At 34.5% G+C, this 24025-nt stretch overlaps 1 protein-coding gene across 6 annotated transcripts in view; it reads left to right on the top strand.

Annotated features, from left to right (window-relative positions):
- Window positions 1–24025, top strand: part of DACH1 (dachshund family transcription factor 1) — a 352211-nt gene that overhangs the window by 148441 nt on the left and 179745 nt on the right. The window lies entirely within an intron of this gene.

Here is a 24025-nt window from a genome sequence, read left to right as displayed (position 1 = left end):
CTAACATCTCAAAAGAAATGCTCAGTTCAGGAAACAACAAATACCAGAAACTGTTTGAATGTAATTGTCTTGTCTGGAGGAAGAAGGAAAGTGAAAAAGGCTTAGCTCAGTGGACGAAAGGGGACCTGTACTTTGTCTTAGGCTCAGCAGCTGCTTTACATGGTGAGATAGACATATAGCTAGAAATATATTTTATTTGACATTTAAAATTTTTTAAAGATGAAGAGAAGTGATAAAATGAAGAAATGAAGGGAGGTCAGACAACAAAGATGTGTAGGAGAGAGGTATAAAATAAAGAGAGGGAAAGAGGGATGAGACAGAGTGTAGGGGAGTAGGGGAAAGTGTCAGGCAAGTAGAACTCACAGTAGTAGTCTGCGCAGGTGTGACTAACAAAAAAAAAGAAAAAAAAGGATTGAAATACTTTATAGAATAGAATTTACAGGATAAAATCTTGTATAGAAAATAGAGATTGTGCAGAGTGAATGCAACGTGAGAATAGTAGATGTGGGCAGAGAATGAAAGTTTTTATTGGGCGGAAACATTCATGTTCATGAGGGAGAGATCAAAAATTGCAGAAGCAAAGGGAAATTATTTGGGGGAAGTAAGGCAAGAAAATATCAAAGAAAAAATTGCATGTGAAAAGTAGAAAGGAGATGAAAGAAGTCAGAGACAAATAAGCAGGCGAAAAAGAGGGAGACAGGAAAAGAAACCTTGTCAACAGTATCATTCCGGGTTTTGTGTTACAGTTAATATCTAAGAGCAGATCATCTCTTGATTTTTTATTTTAAGAAAGCAGTTTAAAACCACAACTAATGCCTAAAAGTATCCAATTCCTCTCTAGTTCTTTAAAGTTGACCATAACAAGTTAACAGTAAAAATATATGGTACTAAAACCAGAGATCCAATTTCTTAGAGTATCAGCCCACAAAACCAGATGCAAATCTTTTAAAAATGATGATTGAAAAAAAATAGAAGAAAATAATTCAAAATTAAAGAAAATAGGCATATGTAAGGTTATCATTCATCAAATCCACTTTGGATGGTAATGCTTTGTGAGTCTCTTGCAAAAGAAGAAAGGTTCAAATGCAATTGCTATCACATTTGGACTGGTTTCACATTACATGGCTTACCACAACAGAAGGAGTGGTATGATATTTTTCCCATTGTGGTGGTGTGGAGTCTCAAACAGCAAAAAGAATGCAAACAATATCTCTGATAAAAGAGAGCTCTGGGGTCTAATGTTCCATGAGGTATGCAAAGTTTCAGCAAAGATAAAGAGCATCATGACAGCAGTGCTACATGACAGTCATTCCGGCATTTTATAGGCAGGCAAGTGTAAAAATAGACTTACAGTCTGATCTTGTGAGTTCAAAACAATGAAAATTTGTGGGTCTACATTGTAAATAGGTACCAAAACCACTCTAAGAGCCCTGCAAAGAAAAGACAGTGATAACTGTGATAGATGATGTGGGTGCCATCGTTATGTGCTGCCACATTAGTTGGTATGAGAAAAATCTTTCCAATTTTTCCAATTGTAAAATTTTACTCCATATTTTGACTGTACATAAAGAAAACCTCTAAATAACCACTGACTAGCTGAGGTTGTCAGGCACCACTGAAGGTCACCTAGCCCAGCCTCTGCTGGTCAAAGCAAGGTCACTCAGAACAGGTTGTTCAGGGCTGGGTACGCTTGAGATTCCGTGAGTATCTTTGAGGATAGAGACACCATGATGTCTCTTTGAACTTGTTACAGTGTTTTGCTAGTCCAATAATAATATTGGATTTTTTTTTTTTTACTTTCTTAATGGACTTTCCTGTGTTTCATTTTGTGTTTGTTGGGCCACATTTGAGAAGTCTGGTTCCATCTCTGTCTTTACCAGGTTTTCATACACATTAGAAAGATACCCCCATGCCTTTTCAGGCTGAACACTCCCAGCTCTCTCAGTCTTTCTTGATATGTCAGGAATTCCAAAAGATGGTTCTTAATTTAAGAAGTTTGTGAACTGTGAATTTCCTGTTAGCATCCAGCTTTAAGCAGAAAAAATAAAACTTCCAGACTATTAAGTGCTTCCTACCCCTTCTCTTTCTGTTATTTTTTCTTTGTAATAGCTTCTTCTTTTTAAACTTTCTGATTGATTTAATAATCTGAGTGTAATAACTAAGTTTCCTTCCTGCCTACAAGAAAGTATAAGTGATCACACAAACAATTATGTGCTATTTAATGCTCTTTAAGTATAGAGGTCTGCAATTATTAGGTATATCTAGGATACACAATGCTATGATTTTTACTTGAAATTTTTCCTTTTTTCAAAATGTGCTGCATAATACAGAAAGAGAGATTTAAAGGAGGAAATTTTGATTTCTGAGGTGACTGGTTCTGCATGCATCATTTATGTGTGCAAATAATGCTGGTATTAAGCTGTATCCTGAGATTTCTCATGATATTCCAGTACTGTATTTTTTTGTAGGAGGCCAAATTAAGGCACCCTTGAAAATATTTTATATCATTGATATAAACTCTGAAAATGCATCCAGAGAACATTGCATTATCAGTTAGAATGAACTTGCTTTATGGAAGTACTTGGGTACTAAGATGAGATGTACGAATGATATACAGAAGAAAATAAAAGAGAAAAAGGTATAATATTCCACATGTTTTTAATGAACTATAAATTGAAGAAGTGAGGATCACCCATCAGTTGATATTCTGTCCATTTTATTACAATTAGATATTACCCCCCATTGCTGATCTATCCATTGTCTTTCATTAAGGTCAATTTTGACCTTAATGAAAGACAGTGGACAGAATGTTCCCATATTTATAGAAGAATGGTCACTTCACAAAAGATAATCCTTTTTTTATGAAAATAAATATGTAGGACCTTTGATCGTGTGACAAAATGAGGAATGTGTAATAACAGGAAATGAGGAGCTTCAGAAATTGTCCAGAGAATCAGAATCTGCCTATGTTACAAATTGTGTAGTCAGAGGAAGAATTTGATGTAGGCTCAAACAGTTGTACTGATGTTTCCAGTGTATCTAGGTAACACCTTGAAGTCCTTCCAAAAATGTATGGCTCATCACAGTTAACTTTGATCTGATGTCTCTGTGTACTGCAGATCTTTTCTTGGCTAATATGCTTCAAAAGTTGTCTAAAGTTGAAACATTGGATGATTGTAATTGTGATCAATCAGAAAAGTGCTGTACATCCTGAATGTATGATATACCTTTTTACTTTTATGTCTGGAGTAGCTATATAACACACAAAATGGTATTTCCATTTTTTTTCAAACAAACTTTAAAAAGCAATTTTTCCACTTTTCTAATTATTTTGGTAATTATTCGTCAGTATTTTAGGTTTTGAAGCTGCTTTTAAAACTCCTTGCTTAATTCTTCTGCAACTTGGCCTACTGAGTCTGAAACCTACAGGTGACAAAATGAGTAACTGCAATCTCTTGTGCTTATTTCAGGAACTGCATCTTTCAAAGATAAAATGAGAATATAAAGTGCTTTTGGAAATTGCTGACATAGGGTGGGATAAGAATGCTCCTTCACATATTGATATATATCTATAGATATATCTTTGTCAATTAAAAAAGTAATTTCAAAGCATGTTTTATTTATTACATTGCTTTTATATTAAATTAATCTGAGTAATTATTGCTGCTATTATTATTATTATTATTATTATTATTATTATTATTATTATTATTATTATTATTATTATTATTATTATTATTATTATTATTATTATTATTATTTTAAACAGGTTGCTTTATGATTCTGTATAACTATTCCAATCTGAATCCAGACTGTTCCAGTGGAAGGATATTAAGCTTCCTCTAAAATGTTTCATGTGCACGAATTATAACTGCTCTCCTCTATTAAACCATTCTTTTTCTTTTCTTGAATGGTAATCTGAAGATGTAATTTCTAATCTCATCCTTATTTTCTCTCTTGCTGTGGGTCTGAATCAATATTAGTATATTCCAAATTCCATCTTGTACAAAATTCTTTGCACCACAAAGCATTTTAATGGGAGTTAGAGTAAGGAGAGAGTTGAAAGGTTTTGTATGGATTATTTTGGCTTGGAGGGCAAGCATCATTCACAAATGCAGCAATTGATAAAGTGTGGTAATGTTTTTGCTAAAGTAGATGATGAAATTATTTGGTGTTTAAAGAAAGATTAATCACATAATTAAATAATTTCATTTTCTCTGGCTCATAGTTATTGATGTTGTATTAGGCAGACTGAAAGAATGGTTAAAATATAATTATCATTGTTACTCTATCCACATCATATTGCCAAGAAATGAAATCTGTAGCTAGAAGTATTTCCTCCTGACAGTCTCAATCCTGCAAGGCCTTAAAAATATATTTAACTTACTGAAATGAATAGAGTTGATTTCTTTGAGTATTCCAGGGGCTAGAAACTATAAATTGAAAATACTTAGCAATTTTGAGAAGCAAATCTATTATTCAGGTATTTATTTTATGCACTGGGATTAAATACTCTGCAATTCTGTGTTGGTTAAAAAGATACACATCGATAAAACTGAGTGCTGTTGGTTACATATTTTTAAATACATTCCATGTTAACACGGTATTTTGGTTATTAGTGTTAAATCATTTTTATTGTTAACCTTGGTTTTGATGGGTGTTATAGGATGAGAAGCTGGTTATCTGTTGGGGCTGAGCTAACTTACTGTAGGAATAAGCAACAAAGGCCTGCTTTGAGAGTGACAAACTGTAACCTAATTCAAGAGACTGAACAAATTACACAAAACATTTTTGCACTTCATTAAGGAAGTAGTCATTATAATTAATGTGAAAGCTTCTGTCGTGTTCACTAGTTGATGTATCAGTGGAAAAATAAACGGACTCAATTTTGTAAATTTATTTTTTCATAGTTTTAAAAATAATAATTAAGGTGTAATTCAGGCCACCTGTCATCTCCTGAAAACAGTCATAATTTTGTCATACTATCATCCCACTGAACAGCTAGCTATATTCTACTTTATCACAAGAGGATTTATCACTGAAAACTGCTTCTGGAAGCTCACTAATTTTAAGTTCCAGCAAGTCCCTTACATTTTTCAGTCATAAAATCTTTCTAAAACCAAGAATTACTTGCAGAAATGGAACTCTTTTATTAATCACTAAGAACTTACACATTTTGCAACATTGTATCATACAACACTACACATATATTTAAAGTTTAAAAGATACTGTTGGAAAACCGTGTAAGTCAGAGTCACAGCTCGTGCAGGTTCCCCCACTGCCTGTTGAGAGCCTTCCCTAGGCTGAGCTGTTTCCAGAAGTGCTCCCAGCCTTTTTGATGTAAAGGCAACAAGTTGGTTCACTTCAAAAGAGACTCTGGGATTAATTATTTAAGCAGCTAAGGTAGTCATGTACCTCGACATGCTCAAGGTACTCAGAAAGAAACTGAGTGAAGTTATTTAAGCTTCAGTTATAGGCTAGTGAATCCTCTCTTCTACTTTTCTCTTGTGAGTACTCACTATTAGGTTGTGATACACACAGATTTGTTACCTTCTAATGGAAAATCTGAGATAAAAGTTTTTTGTTTCTTCTTGGATCAGAGAATAATTTTGCCTTCTGAAAGCTTAGTTTGCAATCACACTGATTTATGGATTTCACCATAAGAATGCTATTCCTGTAGCAGTTATGTAGGATCCTAGTTGAATGGCCATATTCTGTGAAGATGAACTACTAGAAGATATTAGAAAAGCCTTTAATGATATGTGATGATTTTTGTATATAGGCAGCTTTTCAGGCTGGATTTAACATGATCATAAAAAAAGAAAAAGTATCTGACTTTGGAAGGAACTCTGTCCCCAGTTCCAGTTTCTTGTTTCAAATAGTAGAAGTGTATTAAACACCTTGGGAGAAAAAGCTCCTCAATTTCAGAACAATATTTAATTAACAGTCTGTTATCATAACAGTTTTCTGTAAAACAAGTAACATGTAAACTGAAATAAAATTAAAACCAAACAAAACACCAAACTCTTGATACTAAAGAAAGCAATTAAAACCTTATTTTAAAGGCAGATAAGTGGGGAAGTTATCAGTGACTACATTAGGACCTAGAAATGGAAGTGTTTCTATAGTTTTCTGAATCCCAATATTATATTAATTGTAATAGAAAAAAATTTTGAAAATACATATATTGCACAACATTCTGTTTGTTTCTTAAAATTAAATTATTCAAATTGTAAGCTTTTAAGTTGTGGTTTATACCGAGATTTTCTTGTTGCTCAGCTTTCAGGCAGAGTCTTTCAATAGAAAAGCATCAAGATAATCATAATCCTGTGTTTACAGTTTTTTCATATAATAAACCTGTTGGTTTTCCACCCACTCCTGCTTTTTAGTGAGACTGTTCAGCCAAAATAATTTGATTCCAAATCATTTAATCTCTTAATTTGTTCAAAACGAACCTCTTGCAGAGCAAGCAACACACTGTCATTTTAAACATGAAATACAGAGTATTATTTTGTTAAACGCTGCCACTAGAAGTGAACCTGAGCTATTGAATTTGGAATAACATCTCAGACTTCAGACTTGCAGACACTTCAGGCCCTTAGCTGTAGCAAAATAGGATTGTTGTAGCAAAATAGGGAGATGGTAGTTCTTAGGGTGAACACAGCAAGGTCTGGTACACAGCTCAGTCCTGCCATGTTGCTGACTGACTTCTGCATCATCACGGCCACATGAAGTTCCTGAATGTTATGGGGGTGCCCAGCTCCTTTCCTGTAGAGTTAGACTACCTGTGTCCTTGCATGACACACTCAATGAAGGGTGGATGATTTTCTTCTCTTGACTTTAAATTTTATTTGTGTTCAATGAAAATACCCCTTCAAATTTATATATTCCAAAGTTATGGTCTGTGATTTCATTACTGTATATTTGGGGATTTTCTGAAGTCCAGGAAAAAACTGCAGCTTAATGTTTTTTGCTCAGTTTGGGTATTTTTGGGGAAGGCAGTGTCAAATGTCACTATTTAATATGATTGTCTCCTGGTTAAGAACAATCTGTCTGCTGTGGAGTTTTGCAGATTTCATGCACGGACTTAAATATGAAGGGAATTTCCAGAAAATAAGTCAGGTAGCCCAAGTGTTTTTGTTATATGATATATGATGTGTCATATGATATATGATACCAATTACTTAAGTAATTGGTATTTTCATGAAAAGTATGCAAAGAAGCATTATTTTATCTGGCAAGCTTTAGAAGACTACAACTCAAGGAAAAAACTTAACTAGCTAAGTACTATATTAATTTCTTCTCAAGCTCTTGGGATGTCCTGTGCAGGGCCAAGAGTTGGATTTGATGATCCTGATGGGTCCCTTCTAACTCAGCGGATTCTATAGTTCCATGAATGTAGTCTTCCAAGGAGAACTGGCCACTCTGAATTCTCCTTATGACTTATAGCTCTAGGAACATTGCCTGCATGAATTGGACAGGGCACAGTAGCATGCTATCAGAATTAGAGTTCTCATAAAGTAGTCTTAGCTGGGAGAAGGTATTTGAAAAGGAAGGTTGTTCTGGTTCAGGTTCAGGTTTGGGATTACAAGGCCAAATATTCAAACTTGATTCCATATCTTCTGAGAATTGCCTAACATTTTCCTTCCTGTTGGGCAATCAGTGTCAGAACTGTTTAGTGATGTGAAGTTGAGCAGATTTTGTAACAGTTCATGTGCTGATGAACTGTGTTGCAAACAGAAACCAATCCATAGGCTATTGCTCCTGGAGCTGCTTCCAAGAACTTGTGGTTCATGAAGAGCTGAGCTGGTGGTCTCAGTTTCCATGCATCCAGGATTCTCAGTTTGAAAACCTCATTTCATGTGAGAAGACTTGTAGAAGACATCTCAAAATGCAGACATAGGTAGATATGTTGGTGGTTTGCTGTTTGCCGGAGAGAGCAATTACAAATGCAGAGAGGGATGGAGACTGGGGAAGGTAGCTGTGTTGATGGAAAGAAGGAAAGAGAGAAAAGGGGAGGGAAGGGAGAGAGAAGTTATTTTCAAATTGGTGTAACAAACTTATTTACAAGCTAGTTTGTTTGCTGTTGTGTATTTATTCATGACTATTGAGAAGTTACAAGACTATGTTGGTATATTATTTAAATAATAGCCTTCAGGATTTATTATCTTTCCACAGTGTGTATGTGCACAGGAGCCTGCATTTTTGCTTTTCTGAAATATTTTTTAGTTATTAATGTTCTACATGTGACTCTTAAATCATCTAATTTCAGTCTAGTCTTAATTGCAGTGAGATACTGTGTTCAAGCTGTCAGCAAAGAATAAACTGATACTGCCACTAGTATTAGAGATGTGACCTGACATTTAGGAAGAAAAGTCTTAGTTTGAGGAGAATGTTACTGTTACTAAATAATGATGTTGGTCATCAATTAATGATGTATTAGTTTCTAGATAAGAAAACAGTAGCATGCTAGGACTAAGTAAGCTGGGGAGAGGAAAACTGCCCCTAGTTTTTCCAAGAAAACTAAGACAAAATTAATAATGCTACTGGTTTGTTTTAACTCATCAAAATCCATACAAATGGCAGATAGTCTGACAGTGTACCAGCAAGTTTTGTTGAGAATTAAGGTTTTGTCAACACTACCCTTTTGTTAGGGGGAACTGAAATTAGATTGGCCTAGGGGAAGTAGAATAAGTTGTCAGGAGTGTTTTAAATGGGCAGATGCTTCTATGAAATTTCCTTTTCTCTGTATTCATTGTGCTGTCTGCTGTCACAAGCACTAAGACCACACATACACCTTGAACAACCCAGTTGCCCTTACTAAGAGGAAAGTTGATGGAGTAGCATTTCCTTCTGCATATGCATTTTTTAAAAGAATGTTTCCAGCCTTTATAGTGGGAATACAGAATTTGAGACTTGAGTTGAGCCTTTATAGTGGGAATACAGAATTTGAGACTTGAGTTGGTGTCAGTTGCGTATTCCAATAATTTCCATTTGTGGTTGCCTCAAATTGTTAGACCTACCTTGCTAGGAACCGTGAAACCAAAGATATGATCTCAGATAAGCAACATCTCTACTAAAAAGGATGAAGTCACTTTTATGGTTTCTTTGACAGTAAATTGAATCCTTAATACCTATGCTGTGATGCATCAATCCAATATACAGGGATGTAAATGTAATTATTTCATTAGAGTACTGACTGTAATGTCACTTAAACTGGGTCTTCAGATGGTCAGAAAAGCTGTTTAACACAGTGAAAAAAATGAGAGAATTTCCCTGTAACCTTGCTTAATAAATGTATATGAAATGGGAATAAAAGAATGATTTATCTTGGATGATTTGATAACCAAGTAACTTACTACATCACAACAGTGCAGTACTTTTGTAAGTACGAGACTACAAAGAAAAGAAAAAACCCTCAAACCTTAAATAATTTTCAGCATCCAAACAATATTCAGTGTAAATATTTGAGAAGACAAAGGTGATTTTTTGTCAAGCAGTCCATTTGTTTTGAAAAGTATCTCAAAAGATTTCATTCAAGTGGAAGAAAACAGTGGTTTCTGTGAACCCAGGGACTGTGTGACAAAACAATTCTTGAAGTATTTATCTTCCTCTGTTGAAAGCTCAGGTTATATTCAGGTTTTGATGTCTCAGATATACAGATGCTGAACACACTGAGGGCCTTCACACCTACAGGTGAATGACAAAAAATACAGCACTTTAGCTTTGTGAGCATCCTTTTTGTGATCTTTATGAAATAGTGTACCGATATTTTTAAAAAGTACAGCCATAAGAACATGCTTACATAAAATGTAAATTTCTTGGATTTCTCTTAAAATTTATTTCTATTATCACCCAGGCTAAAATTCTATAGGGAAAGACTGTTAGGAGCTGACATGTATGTAGAATCAAAGTTAATTAGTATTATTATTGCAGAGCATTCTTAAGTTAAATGAAAAAGCCTCCCAAATGCTTGCTCACCAGGAAAAGTCTGGGCAAGGGATTGTACTATTTAGGCTATTTCTGTGAAGAATATGACTTTCATAGCTACATTGGTGCCAATAAATTAAAGATTAAAAAAAAAACAGTTCAGAGCTGTTCTTTACCTTGGATGGCAGGCATGCATCCTGCAGCTTTCAACTGCAGATCCAAAATCTTTTTCTTATTTCAGTCTTTCCCAACCTAAGGAAAAAAAAAGATCCATATGCTCTCCCACGGAAGAGTTCTTGGCCAGTTTTGTTTCTTGTACTGTCCACGGCCAATTGCAGAACATTTTCTGTAGCTATACTAAAAAATCACTACTAGGTTGAATGTCTGTCTTGTTGAGTCTCTAATGTGTTTTTTGTTTAAAGAAAGTGGAGACAAAGTTTTTATGGAAGTTTTATCTGTATCTTTTATTAGACCAAGTGCCAAAAACTCTCCAGCTTTTAGAACACAAGCACTTATGTCTGCTGAATGAAGTTAATCACTACTGAGGTCTAAAAGCAGCTGAAAGCAATTAAAAATTCTGATTTGGAAGTTCTGGTTTGAGTAAAAGCAACTTGATTTCTCCACCTTCTGTTCAATAGCTGGATACCATTTGTCCATTGTGTGTTATAGATGATGACTTTTTTCATTAAAATTTCTTGAGGAATTTTTTTTGGATTCTTTAATTGCTTTCTTCTCTACTCCAGGAGAAAACTCTTGATATTATTATTGTAATTATTACTACTATTACTACTACTACAGTGTTTTATGATGAGTTTTGTTTTCCATTTGTTTAATGGAATCTCAACTCAAATTACCAGTTGTGAATTTGTTTATATTAGTCAAAATAATAAATTTGGTATTGAGACACTATATTTTCTCAAAGTGTCTTGAGTTCCAAGTCACATGATCTGAGAAAACATTTACTTTTACTGTATGTGAAAAGGAATTTTAGAATTTTCTACAAATGGTCTGAAGTCTCACCTTTGTGACGTATTTTGAAGTCTGCCCTGAATTGTTAATTCATCCTAATTTGAGACACTTTCCTTAAGGAATGCTGATTCCAGATTACACAGATTTAGCCATGGCATGAATTTTGTACTATGCAAATGGTGCTTTGCAAACTCACAGAATTCTGGTAAGAATGAGTATTTTAATATATCATCCTTCTTCCATCTCCTTTCTCAAACCTACTTCATTTAATACTCAGATTTATTTAATTAAACCTTTAATAAGAAAAAGAAATTTTTCTGGAAAGAGTAACAATTAATACGGAATAACAGTAAATACTAACAAGATTTTCCCTGAGATTTTTTCCCTTGCCATTAATTCCAAATATTAATTTCCTCATCCTGTCTAGCTTACCAGGCAAGAGTTTCACAGAACTTTCTTTGGGCAATGGACTGGCACTTTAAAAGTTAAAAAGAATACCAAGATTTTGTGTTGGAAGTAATGATGTATCTTTTCAGAACTTTTATTTATTTTTCAGACTTTATTTTTATGAAGTAATCAAGTAAGTTAATAGATTCAGTAGGTAGCCCAGATTAAAGTAGGACATAGGCAAAACAGAAGGATATTTAGTGTAGCCCTTATATAACTTGTAATCAAGTTGGGTGAAGGTTACTGCCAATGGATTTAACTTAATTTCTCTCTCACATCTTGGACTGTTTTAATTCAGTGAAACCACAGAAACTGTATTTAGTCTGCATGTAGAAAATCCTATTCTTCTTTGTGTAAAAATTTTGTGCTAAGTGGGGATTTTTTTGTTTTACTTTGTAATTCAGAACTGTTTATATAACCTCTGAGATAACGCTGTCTTTTGGAGTTGTGTTTGAATCTGCTTCATTGCTCCTTTTAGAATTATTCATGATCTAATTGTATTTGTTCACTTTACATGGATCCATCTGTGGCCTGCTCCCAGTAAAAGCCTCCTCATTTTATCCTCAGTCATTACATGCGAGCATCTCACGCATTGCTTAGCTCCAGCTCACTTTTTGTGTAGCATTGTTCCTATGGTTACTTGCAGAGATTATTTCTACCAGTTTACTGTCTGATTCTTTCACTTTTTATTTGTTGCTTTGGTATAGTTTCTGCTGCCCTGACACTGTATAGAAAAATCACATTATCATTATTATGATATCCTGTCACCTAGATCTCAACAATTTTTTCAGAGATGTGAAAGATTTAGGAGCTGATTCTCATAATCAGTTTATTTTTGGGAAGAAGGTATTGGTATCAGGATGTGTGGTTTGAGGCTTCCTCATTTCTTTGATTAGTTTTGATTAAATGATTAAGTTTTGGCCACTACACTGTCTTCTAAAGAGAAGCATTCCTCTCATTTTTCAAAAGGTTGTGATTTTGAGATTCATCTGAATTCTGTTCCCTTTAAGTTCCTTCCTACTTTACACTGTTACGTTTTCACCCTATCAAAAATCAAAATAATGGTGCTCACTTAAATTTCACTTTTTGGTTTTGCTTTTATGCCTATAATATGCACAAAATATAGACTAGAATAAAATAGAATAGAATATTCCAGTTGGAAGAGACCTACAACAATCATGTAATCCCAACTGCCTGACGACTTCAGTGCTGACCAAAAATTAAATCAAGTTATGTAACTGTAATTTGGCAAGATTATTAGATTCGTTTTAGACACTTTAAAACTGTTGCTTCAAGCTTGACAGATTTATTACTTCTATTATTCTAGTAAATCTGGGAGGAATGCCATTAAGTAATGTTCTTTTAAAGAAAAGATGAAAAACACTAAACACTGATAGATAAATACATAGCAAACGAAGAGTGATTTCCAGTGCTGGCATAGCTAATGCTTTCTCCTAAAGGCCTCTTAAGTCTCTTTTGACAAATGTCTGAAGAAAATACAAGCCTGCATTCTTACCCCTTTTTTTCTTCACTTCCTCCTGCTTCCTAGCAGCTTCTAGGAAAATTTTCAGATGATGTAATTGTTTTGAATTGCATTGGTTTTCTTTCATATGTACTGCATACATCTTCAAGAAGAAGCCTCGCTCCCTGAGGCTTCTTAATGACAAATCTCTAGCTTTGTATAACTGACACAAAAAAAGGAACATTTCAACACACATACTTTGACAAATATACCTTCTTATACTGTCTCTGCATTTGTTTACAACAACATATCTTTGGAAAAATACTTGCTAAATGTGGAGTTAGATCTCTATCATAGCATGAAAATACTATTTGTGGTGCACAGGATCAAAAAGGAGGCTTCACAAACCCTATCGTGTTTAAAGATCTATAAGAATACTTTTCATAGTTATTTTAAAATTTTAATTCTAAAGAACACTTCACCAGTTTATTTTTAAAATAACTTTTTTCTTTCTTTTTTAATATAATTTTATCTTTTGATATAGTAGAGCTGGAATTGCCTAATTCTCACCAGCGTGGACAGTGGGCATCTCATTGATGCTGGGCCTTTCAGAATTCCACACTATTCCATGCTGTTGCCATCTACTTTATTTTGGTGCTCTTACTATGTAAGAGCACTTTATTTAGAGTGTGTGCTAGTGAGAACAGAGCTTTCTGGGCACAGAATTCAAACAGTTTCAGCCTGACCTGACAGCCAGAAGGAGAGAAAAAGCTGGCAGATTTTCCTAAGTTCTTTTCAAAGTAGGAAATAGTTTCAGATACTTCTCCCTCTTTGGTCTGCCACTGCCTTTATGAAGGAGGAATTAAGGGAATATTTACAATCTGTAAGAGACTATTTCTTGTCATCCTGTGTGCATTGCTATTATAACATGACAAAAGAGTTTCCATTCCAGAGTTAATACTTCTGTGTAGTGTATGAGTGCATGCATGTGGATGTGCTAATTCAGGTACCTCACTACTATGCTCCACTAAATGAAATAAATAGGCCCATAATCAGCACTGAGGATCATCCCTGTAGGCTTACTCAAGTGAGTGGAACTACATCATTCTGAGCGTGTTTTAGATTTGCTCTATGCTCTGATGAATTCATATTTTCAAGTTTTTCTTGCAGCAATGAACAGCCCAGTGATGTGGTGGATTCTGTGTTGTATGAAAGTGCCTGGGATGTTTGCTGCTGTCCTGTTCTGCAGCTGATGCCTACCCTAATGCGAGAGATGGTGACAACTTTTGGGACCAACCACTAAATGTCTTGTTCAGTAGAGTTCCTACTGATAACCCAGTCAGTGCTGATGTGGGCCAGGTTGTGCCCGTAATCCAGCTGGAGAGCACTCAATTCTGCAGGTGCTTTGCATTTGTTAGCAATATGTACTCTGGCATTAAATCTGGATTTTGATTAGAAGGTGAATATTTATATTGTGAAATCAGTTTGCCTCTCTAATTTGATTTTAATAGGAAGTAGAACTGGGGAGAAAAAAAAAAACCCTGGCAAAATGTTTGACAGAAACAGATAGAAGGTATGAGAACTAGAACTAGAAGGTATGCTACTAGTTAGCATTCAGAGTAGATTTTATTCTGTTTTGTCCATCAGGTTCTATTTTAAAAATATTCCTGTAAAAATACAGTCCTTGAAAGAAAAAAGGATAGAGTGTTTAATATAAATTGTTTTCTTCTTACAAAGCATGTATCATTTTGAGACTTACTTTATTTTTCTGGGTTTTTTATGACTAAGGTTTTTTAAACTTTTATAAAGCAATGGTTTTAATAGAGTATAAAGCTGAGATAGTTTTGTAGTAGTTTTCTTCTGAGCAGAAAATTAATTTTAAAGGAAATATGTACCTAGAAATAAAATTCCAAAACAACAGATTGATTACATTTCCATAGAAATGGCAGGCATACAGGTAAATATCTTCACTATATTTTTACGACTGAGAAAATAATTAAATTTTCCCTAGCTTTAACTGTGTAAGAAGTTAGCTATCAAGGAGGAGATTCATCTGCTAATACGTCTGAAATGTAGCTGTTGAAATCTTCACATCTCCTTTCATAGCCAGTGGAAAGTAGCAGACATCTCTAGAGAGTGATACATCTCAGTATAAAATAGGCCAACTCGAATCACCCTCTGGAAATGCCTGTGTCTCTTCATTGACTATAGGCAACCTAGATGAAGAGTTTGGTCTGAATGATTAAATTTTAGAAGGTTAATTTAAAATTAGCTGGGCGAAGCTGTCAATGTAGGTAAATTATTTTAAATATGTGGATGCAAAACTATATCTGTGCATTGTCTGTTAAATGAGTCTTTTGAAATTATTGATATGTTTTAAAGTATTTGAGGAAGTTTAGTGTATTCTGGGTATAGTAATAAAAAGAAATAGGGAAATATTTATTCTTTTAATTCGCACAAGAAGTTGCGTATCACACACACGCAATTTAGCAGGCAAACAAATCACATTTTAGCCAAGGACTGAAACTCCTGCTATACCTCTGAATTCACTGTGAATTGTGTCTGCTGTTGGGTTCTGGTAGTTGTGTTCATGGCATAACATGTGCATACTTTAGTGCACTTAAAAGACTGATAAATCTCTCCAAACTGGTAAGTGCTGAATTCCATCTGCACTTCCTTACTGCAATAGTTCCTCCTTAAAAATACATCTTTAAATACCTTATTTGGTGCCATTTCTATTTGTTTTCAGTGCTATAGGGGAGAATTTTAATATCAAAATTCATAATGTCCTGCAGTACTTTCAGCATGTAGAAACACTGAGAGAAAGATCAGGTTTGTCTAAGCTCTCTAGCTGGTAGTAGTTTTCCACGTCTTATTTTATTTATTAGATATGGATGTAATTTTTCATATCATTATTGCAAAGAAAATGCTGATTATTCTAATATCCATATATATATATGCTTAAAAGCACGAACATCTAGCCTGAATAATGAACCTGGACACTTCAGTTGTATTAAAAGTTTATGGTCCTTTTGTCTTTAAAGTCTTTCTTTTTCTGAGACACCAGAATAAATTTGATTGCTTATCTATTAAAGGGAGAACTTATATTAATTTTTGTATAAGTAAGGATGTACCTTATAAGCCGTAAAAACCCTCACATACACATGATCATTTAGACTGTAGATTGCTTTTATTTTATTTTGTCTGTGCTTTGAGTCTCTTAATCCATATTTGCCTACTGCATTTCAAAAGGGAATCAAATTGGTTTTGTGGTGCATTAATGTTTTATGCAATATTCCATAGAGAACATTAAATCAAAATAAAAGAAAAAGGTTGACCTCTAACACTTACACCCATTTCTTATGTCAAACTGGAAGATGTTGAAAGCCTTATATGGTCGTAACCCTTCTATCTAACTGTGACCCTCCTTAACATTAAGCAGGTGACTCGATTAAACATAAATCAGGCATAAAATGCCCTGCATGAGGCAGCACAGTGAATCAAGCAAATTATCAAATGGCAAAACTCGTTCTGTGCTCTGGGCAATGTAAGCTGCCAGCACTTATACATCAAAACTTCACTCAGTGTAAGATTGATTTTATTTTATTTTGTTTATTTTAATTCCCTACAGCAAGCTGTGTTAGTTGTGTAAAATGCTGTCTGCATCATTACGTTCCTAAGAAATGCTTTCCTTGTTTAGCAAAGGCCAGTTGCAATCTTAAGCAATATAATCTATTTAGAACTAGATGTGCTGCTCTCTGTAGTGGATTCTAGTGTGGCTGATATTTTGTGCAGTACTATCAAAACTTAAGCTTCTGTGATTTCTTTATAGATTTTTTTTCCTGTTTGTTTGTTTGTATACATACACTATCAACTTTTTCAAAAATACGAGCACCAAAGGGATAATGCTATAAAATTGAATCACCAGTAGCCATTGAAGATATTTTCCAGTCTCAGTGAAGATGCTGGGATTAAAGTGTGTAAGTCCAATCTTAAGGCGAGAATGAATTTTTATGTAAGATGATACATGTCTTCCTTTCACAGTTGCTTTTTATGCTGCCTTAAAACATGTCAAAATAATCCCCAGCAGAGGAGCCTAAAAGGAATGTCAGCTCTGTGGTTATGTAAATCGAATTGAGTGCTTTACAGCAGGTTAAGATTTTTATAACTCAGGAGTTGTTAACAGCCAGCTGGTTTGTATCTGTTTTTTATGGTTATTCTTGTCATAGGCAGCCTCCACAATTTTTAATTATATTTTATGGTATGTGTTTTCCCTCCTCTTGAATCCCACAGCCACTCTTTGCTTCAAAAGATATTTTCCACTGGGAAGAGGAGAAGCATTGCTTTGGGACTCCATCATTAGAAATACTGTTGTATAATTACCTCCTGGTAACAACAGAGGAGTGTGACTCTCCATCGCAGATCTTTAACTTGCTATGCCAGGATGGAAATCTGTAGTATTCTGCACACCCCGTTAGGCTGTGATGCCTGCAGCCCTTAACTCAGACTGTTCTGCTTTTAAGGAACTGATTTACAGTTTTTATTGCATTCACAATGCAAATTCCTCTTTGCTTCACACTTCAGGTTTGAATGCATGCTTTGTGCTTTGCAGATTTATTGTATTCCGTGTTCTGGATCACCACTCATTTTTTGTAACATACATCCTCAAAAATGCCTTGGTCTTTATTTTTGTTTAGTGATCGTAGTAGTGATATTGGACAAACATAATCTTTTCAATGTTTTTATAGCAGGATAATTTCAAGAGTACAGTCTGATTCCCATCTGGAGTAGAAATAATTTAACATATACTGAGCACTTTGTTGGAAAACAAAACATCATTCCTGACAGCCTGAAAAGCCAATGCCTTTTTTTTATTTTTTGTTAAACTTCAAGAAGTTATGAAATATTTAGTTCTGTAAAACTGTGAAGACATTGCCAGAAACTCCATTCTTGAATGTTTTACAGCATTTCGTGAGTGTCCTCCCTCTGCCAAAGGAAACTGAGTGCCTGATAATTGTCTTTAATGGTAGATCCTCCTATTGAAACACCTCCTCTCCTTGCAGAAGTAATGATGTAAGAGCAGAGGCTTAAATAATTGATCACACAGAGAAAGCTGTTTGTTAGATGGTTAAAAGACTGTTAAGCTTGTCAACCGTAAGATAACAAAAAGACTACTATGAGCCTGTTTTTTAGGTGATGTTGGGAAAATTAACACTTGTTTTTAGGTAAGGTCTAAAATAGTTACAGTCAATCTCACTTGAAAAGCCTGTTTTGAATGTGCAAAGCAAATAACGCATGCTTTTTTGTTGTATTCCAAGAATTGATTTGTGTGATCTAGTTTCATTATTTTAACAGACTGAAATCGATAGAAGTATTATCATCATACCTAATTTATTCAGACATTATGGCTCTATAGATCTTCTTGTATTACACAATATTATATTTAAATTTGAATGTTAAGTGTTTATTCTGACCTACTTATGCTCTAATGCCCAATGTCAGCAGCTTCTGAACTTCAAATATCTCTCTCTACTGTGTTGGCTTCATATTAATTTCTAAAGATACACAGGGGCATGCCGTGTAACTTAACATAAAGATGCGGGGTAAATATTTATTATCAGAATTAGCCTATCTGGTAGGCTAATTTTTAAAAATATATAATCCAGTAGGAAATTAAAACAAAACAAAACAAAACAAAACCTTTTAGACAGTTTGCAGTAATATAGCAAGTTTGCTGAAAATGAAGTTTGAATATTAGTAAAAATATACTGATATTTGCAAAATACATTTCTCATTTTTCTTCCAATTTCTTTTCCCCATATTCATCCATTTAATAGTTAAGCATGGAGGTGAAAATAGTAATAAAAAAAAGAAGAAGATACTCCTTAAAATGCATGAGATAAGGTACAATTAATACAGAACAGGAACAGTATATACTAAAACTGCAAGATATATATGACATTGCTTTTAAAAAACACATTGTATAGTGTATTATTTTTAAAAAGATCACCAAACACCCCAGGAAATCTCACAGATTTTATATTTAGCAGATTAGGTAGGTACAAAATGTTTCATGTTTTAGGAATTAGAGGACTGCAGTCACAGTTCATGGCTTCACCTTGCCACGTACCAAAGGCAAAACTGCTGATATTTGCCAACACTGACCCGTAAAAATAATCATCATTTCTTTCTTCTCTAAGGCTGTTAAGGATAGTGTGTGCAGTTAAATTATGTTTATTTGTTCAGGGTTCCAAAATATACCTACAGATGATACTCTGGAAGCTAGAACTAATATATTGAATTTTAATTGCTTCTTGTAAAGGATAACATACCATAACAATTTGAAATAGAAATAGTTCTATCTTGAACAAACTCTGATTTAAAGCAGTATTTGGACCTTCCCTAAAGTCTGTGTATGGCTGCCAATGAAATTCTGAGACAATGAGAAGATACCTGCATATTTCAATTAGGCAGTAGTATGTCAAAGATAATCTTTGGGTGGCATGCAGTATGTGACCTCCTTGGAACAATTCATTTGAACAAACAAAATAACACAGTTTTGACTTAGACTTAATCCCAAAGTTTTCATAGTTGTCAGATATTATACACGAAGGTATTTTAGAGGAGAAAAGTCTGTGCCAGATCTAAGGTAGATGGAAAAATGCCCGAACAGCTGAAGAGGCTGTTGTCCACATCAGGCTTTAATTCCTTAATTTCTGCTAGATGGACCTTTGCATGAGAATTTCCCCCAATGTTGTTACTTCCCTGTTGAAAACAACCCCTGACTTTCTCCTTCGAGTGTGTACACTTTTGGGTTAGAAACAAAGTTGAGAATGTGCTTTTATGAAATTCTCAACTCAAAATTAATGTAGTGATAAAGAATTAAGCATTATTCCACTGTATCCTTGAACAGGTAACCTGATGTAATAGATCTTAAATATACACCTGTTTTTTCTTGTCTGTAAAAGATGGAAAGATTATTAGATAGTCATATTGTTTCTTTTTCTTTTCAGGCCATTAAAAAAAAATCTGACAGCTTTATGGCACAATTAGATTAGTAGTGTATTTTTAAAATCCTTAATATCCTGTTTTTCAGAATACAACTTCCTTTACAGTCAACAAAAAAATAACTAGTCACATTTTACAAACATAAGCTAAAATCATTATATTCCTTCTGATTGTCAGAGATTTAGGAAGAGCACATTTAACACTTACATAGCTCAGGTAACAACAGAAGGATGGAGATTTTTTTAAACTTCATTTTAATAAAGCCTTAAGTAGCTTTCATGGAATTAAGAATTTTTGACAAATCATCAGAAATTGAAAACTGTTTTGATTTTTTTTAAAAGTGCTACGCTATTGATCTTATGCCCTCCCTGCTACAGAGTTTGAATTGACCATGTGCTAACTTGAAATTTAAGTTGGTAAAAAACTTGTATCTGTTAATTTGATGGTTTCAAGAAAAACACCACAACTAAACTAATAAAAGTATTTATTGCTCAAAAGTTTGTGAACTTTTAAGGTGTGTGGTAAAATTGAAAGCAACGTTTCATCTTCATAGCTCCTTTGTGGATTTTTATCCATGTACACTTTGCACTGAACTGCTGCCCTCACTTCTTAGGCAAATCTACCTTGAATTTGTGGACTTTGTTTGACTTTGTTAGATTTGGAACAAGGGCTGAAAACAAAATTAATGCATGCTTGAAACTTTCTTTATTTTTAGAGCTTTGTACAACTCTTGACTGATTTGTATTGATAATCCTTCTGTAGAGTAAGGAAGTGTTATCTCCATTTAATGGGTAAAGGAATAAAATTAAAATGTAGATGACATCTGATACTTTCTGAAAATCTCAGAATTAAAACTCAAGGGCCTCTAATTTCTTTTTCTGATGGTATTTTTAACTAAAAGGGTGAACAAAGCAATTCACATATTATTCAGATACTTTCTTTCAGTGTCTCTTCAACTTCTTCTTGCTACCACCTAAGGATTTCCATAGAAAGTATGCTTGGCACTTGTGGTTAAGCAGAGGTCTTGTAGGTGTGGGGTTATGATCTTTTTGGATTTAATTTGCTACTAACTGAAGATAAATTGTAAGAAAATGACAAACAGGAGACTCAGGCCATCAGCGGTCTAACCAAGCAACTGACCTAGGGGCATTTCTAAAGCTGCCAAAATAACTGTTCATATAATCTGTCAAAAAGCACAATCCTACTCTTGGATAAAATATCTTCCATAATTTGTATCTGGGCATTTTATATGAACATATAGGATGAGAAAAAGAAAGTTAATACAAGGTGAATTGCGCTGTATTAATGGCATTCTGCAGCTAGAATTCCTTCTGTAAATACTTGAGTGAAACACTCTGTTAGTGGAGGACTGATTTGCGGAGAGACAGCAGAAAGATTAGCTTGAAGTAAAAATGTTCATTAAAATATTTTTTATAAAAAACTCTTAAGATTAGGGTGAACTGATGCTGCAATTGGATGTAAAAAATATTTGATCCTCTTGAAAAAATTGATATTTCATAGAATCAGAAAATGGTTTGTGTTAAAGCAGACCTTAGAGATCATCTAGTTCCAACCCCTGTGCCATGGGCAGGGACACCATCCACTAGACCTGGTTGCTCAGAGCCCCATGCATCCTGGCCCTGAACACTTCTTGGGATGGGACATCCACAGCTTCTCTGGGCAACCTGTTCCATCACCCTCACAGTTTAAAATTTCTTCCTAGTACCTAATTTAAACCTACCCTCTTTAGCTGTTCTATCACTACATGCCCTTGTAAAAAGTCCCTCTCCAGCTTTCTTGTACCCCCTTTAGTTCCTGGAAGGTGCTGTGAGATCTCCCTGGAGTCTTCTCCAGGCTGAATAATTCTCCAGCTCTCCAACTCTCTCAGCCTGCCTTCACAGCAGAGGTGCTCCAGCTCTCTGATTGTCTCCATGGCCCCTCTCTGGACTCAGGTCCATGTCCTGCCTGTGTTGTGGGCCCTGGCTGAACACGCTGCTCCAGCTGAGGTCCCACGCGAGCCCAGCAGGAGCGGGGAATCACTTCCTTCAACCTGCTGGCCATGCTTTATTTGATGCAGCCCAGGATGCAATTGGATTTACGGCAATCTGTTAGTTTGGTGAGGAATGTCAACTATTCATTTAGGAGATTGGAAATATGAATCCATCCAAAATTCCTGTATATCATCAACATTGTAGGAGGCAATCTTTTTTCCATGCATGGAAGCCATTTTATAACTAATTTTATATTTCATGCTCTTTGATATGAGGAATATCAATCACTTATGCTTGAATAGTAGCAGTTTCCATTGAAAGTAGAACATTTACTAATATTCACGGAAGTTTTCCCACAGTGTAAGCTTTCTTAGGAAAAACCATGAGAATGGAAACAGCTACTTGTAAATATTTTTCTTCAAAAACATGGTCAGTTGAGACAACACTATACTGCCTCCTTTGAAATGTGTTAGCTGTAGTTGAGAAGGGCAAGATGTCAACAGGAAAGAAAGAAAAGTACAAATACAACTGCATTTACACACAGAGATTTGATCATGGTACTACCTGGTGCATATATGAATGTCTCTGTAGACAATTTGCCATCCTTATTAAATATTGTTACTGGAAGGGCAGAATTGTGTTGATTCATTTTCCTTTATTGCATGAAACTTCACTGTATACACACACACATATATAGATATACATATACACACACACACACACATAAATATGGTTAGTATGCAGCTTAGATGAAATACAGTCCCCCTGTGGCCTGTTATTGCCATAGAAAATCTGTTTCAATACATGGAGAAATTATTCTTTTTCAAGTCTGGCAAAGAAATATAGCACGTGACTAATACAACCAATTGGAGAACAGAGCAAACAAAGAGAATTCTAGAAATGTCTCATAAACTTCTTAAGGCACTGGCAGAAAAAAACCTCCTTAATGTTGTGGGCTGTTAGTACATCACAGAATTAAATCTAACAATAGGTCTGCATCCCTTCAAAAGCAATTCCTGTGTTTTAGCATGTCTTAAGTAGTGATTAAGAATTCAATTGTAAAGAAACTCAGCAATTTAATGTAAGAAATTGCATCAAATCCAGTAATTTTCATTCCTGTAAATGTTATGCATACCGTAGACGTTTTCAGAGCTAATTTATTCTTCATTTTGGGAAATGTCCACCAGTTCTTTGGGCTGTACAGTGACAAATATAATTATAATCAATGTTTTATTTTTGCAATCTTATTAGTTATCTGTATGTTTTCCAGAGTGACTGCAAGTCAACATTAGTGTCAAATTGCTAGAATGATGTTCTGATTTCTTAGATACAGTAACAGTAGTGATGCTGTTCCATGTTTTTTTTTAATTATGTATACTATAAATTTTAGTCTAGAAGTCATTATGCTGAAGACCAGTAATGTCTAGAAAATACAAAACAAATACATGTACACTATATGGGCTATGTATTTTTTTTGTTGAAAAATAAATTCATTTGGAATGTTGATCCTTTCATTGTTATGTATTGAGGTTGCATCTTGTAGTTGATTAAAGTTAGATTACTTGTAGTTGGGATAAAAATAGTGAGTTATTATCCAGATACTAATTAAATTTTTGCCAGTTATTTCTATTACTCACTCTCTGCTAAATGTGCAGTCCATCTTGACAATCTGAATGTCAGATAAGTCAAAAACCTGGAATTTAGCAATGATCAGAAAGAAGGTCATAACCTGGAGGGAGGAGAAATTAGAAAGCACACGTCCCATTTTGCACTCGTGCGAGTGTTGAGAAGGTGGAGAAAAGCGATTTCCAGTAACAGATAGATTTGTGAAAATCCAAATCTGTTGATATACTATTCATTAAAGGATGAAGAAAAGATAATTAAATTATCTGCAGCAAATTATAAGTTAGTTCTCCCCACAAAATGTGGAATCTGTGAAATAAATTGTCATCATATTTTGTCTTTTTGTGAACACTACCAAGTTGAGAGGATCATGGTAACATAAAGCTTCTTATTTCATAAATTATTTCTAGCAATGACCACATCATGAGGATTGCTCAGATTTCTGCCAAAGAGAATGTTTGGGTTCTCTTATGCTTGCTTATTTAATGATCTTTGAATGTTATTCATAATGTGTTAGACAGTGGTACCAATCAGTTGTTGGCTGCAAAGAATATGCCTTTCAGAAACAATACATATCATCATGCGTGTAAATCTG

The sequence above is a fragment of the Melospiza melodia genome, chromosome 2 (assembly GCF_035770615.1).
Source record: "Melospiza melodia melodia isolate bMelMel2 chromosome 2, bMelMel2.pri, whole genome shotgun sequence".
In the NCBI taxonomy this organism is placed as follows: domain Eukaryota; kingdom Metazoa; phylum Chordata; class Aves; order Passeriformes; family Passerellidae; genus Melospiza; species Melospiza melodia.
Note: the sequence above shows the minus strand (reverse complement) of the source record. Positions and strands in the feature narration are given on the sequence as shown.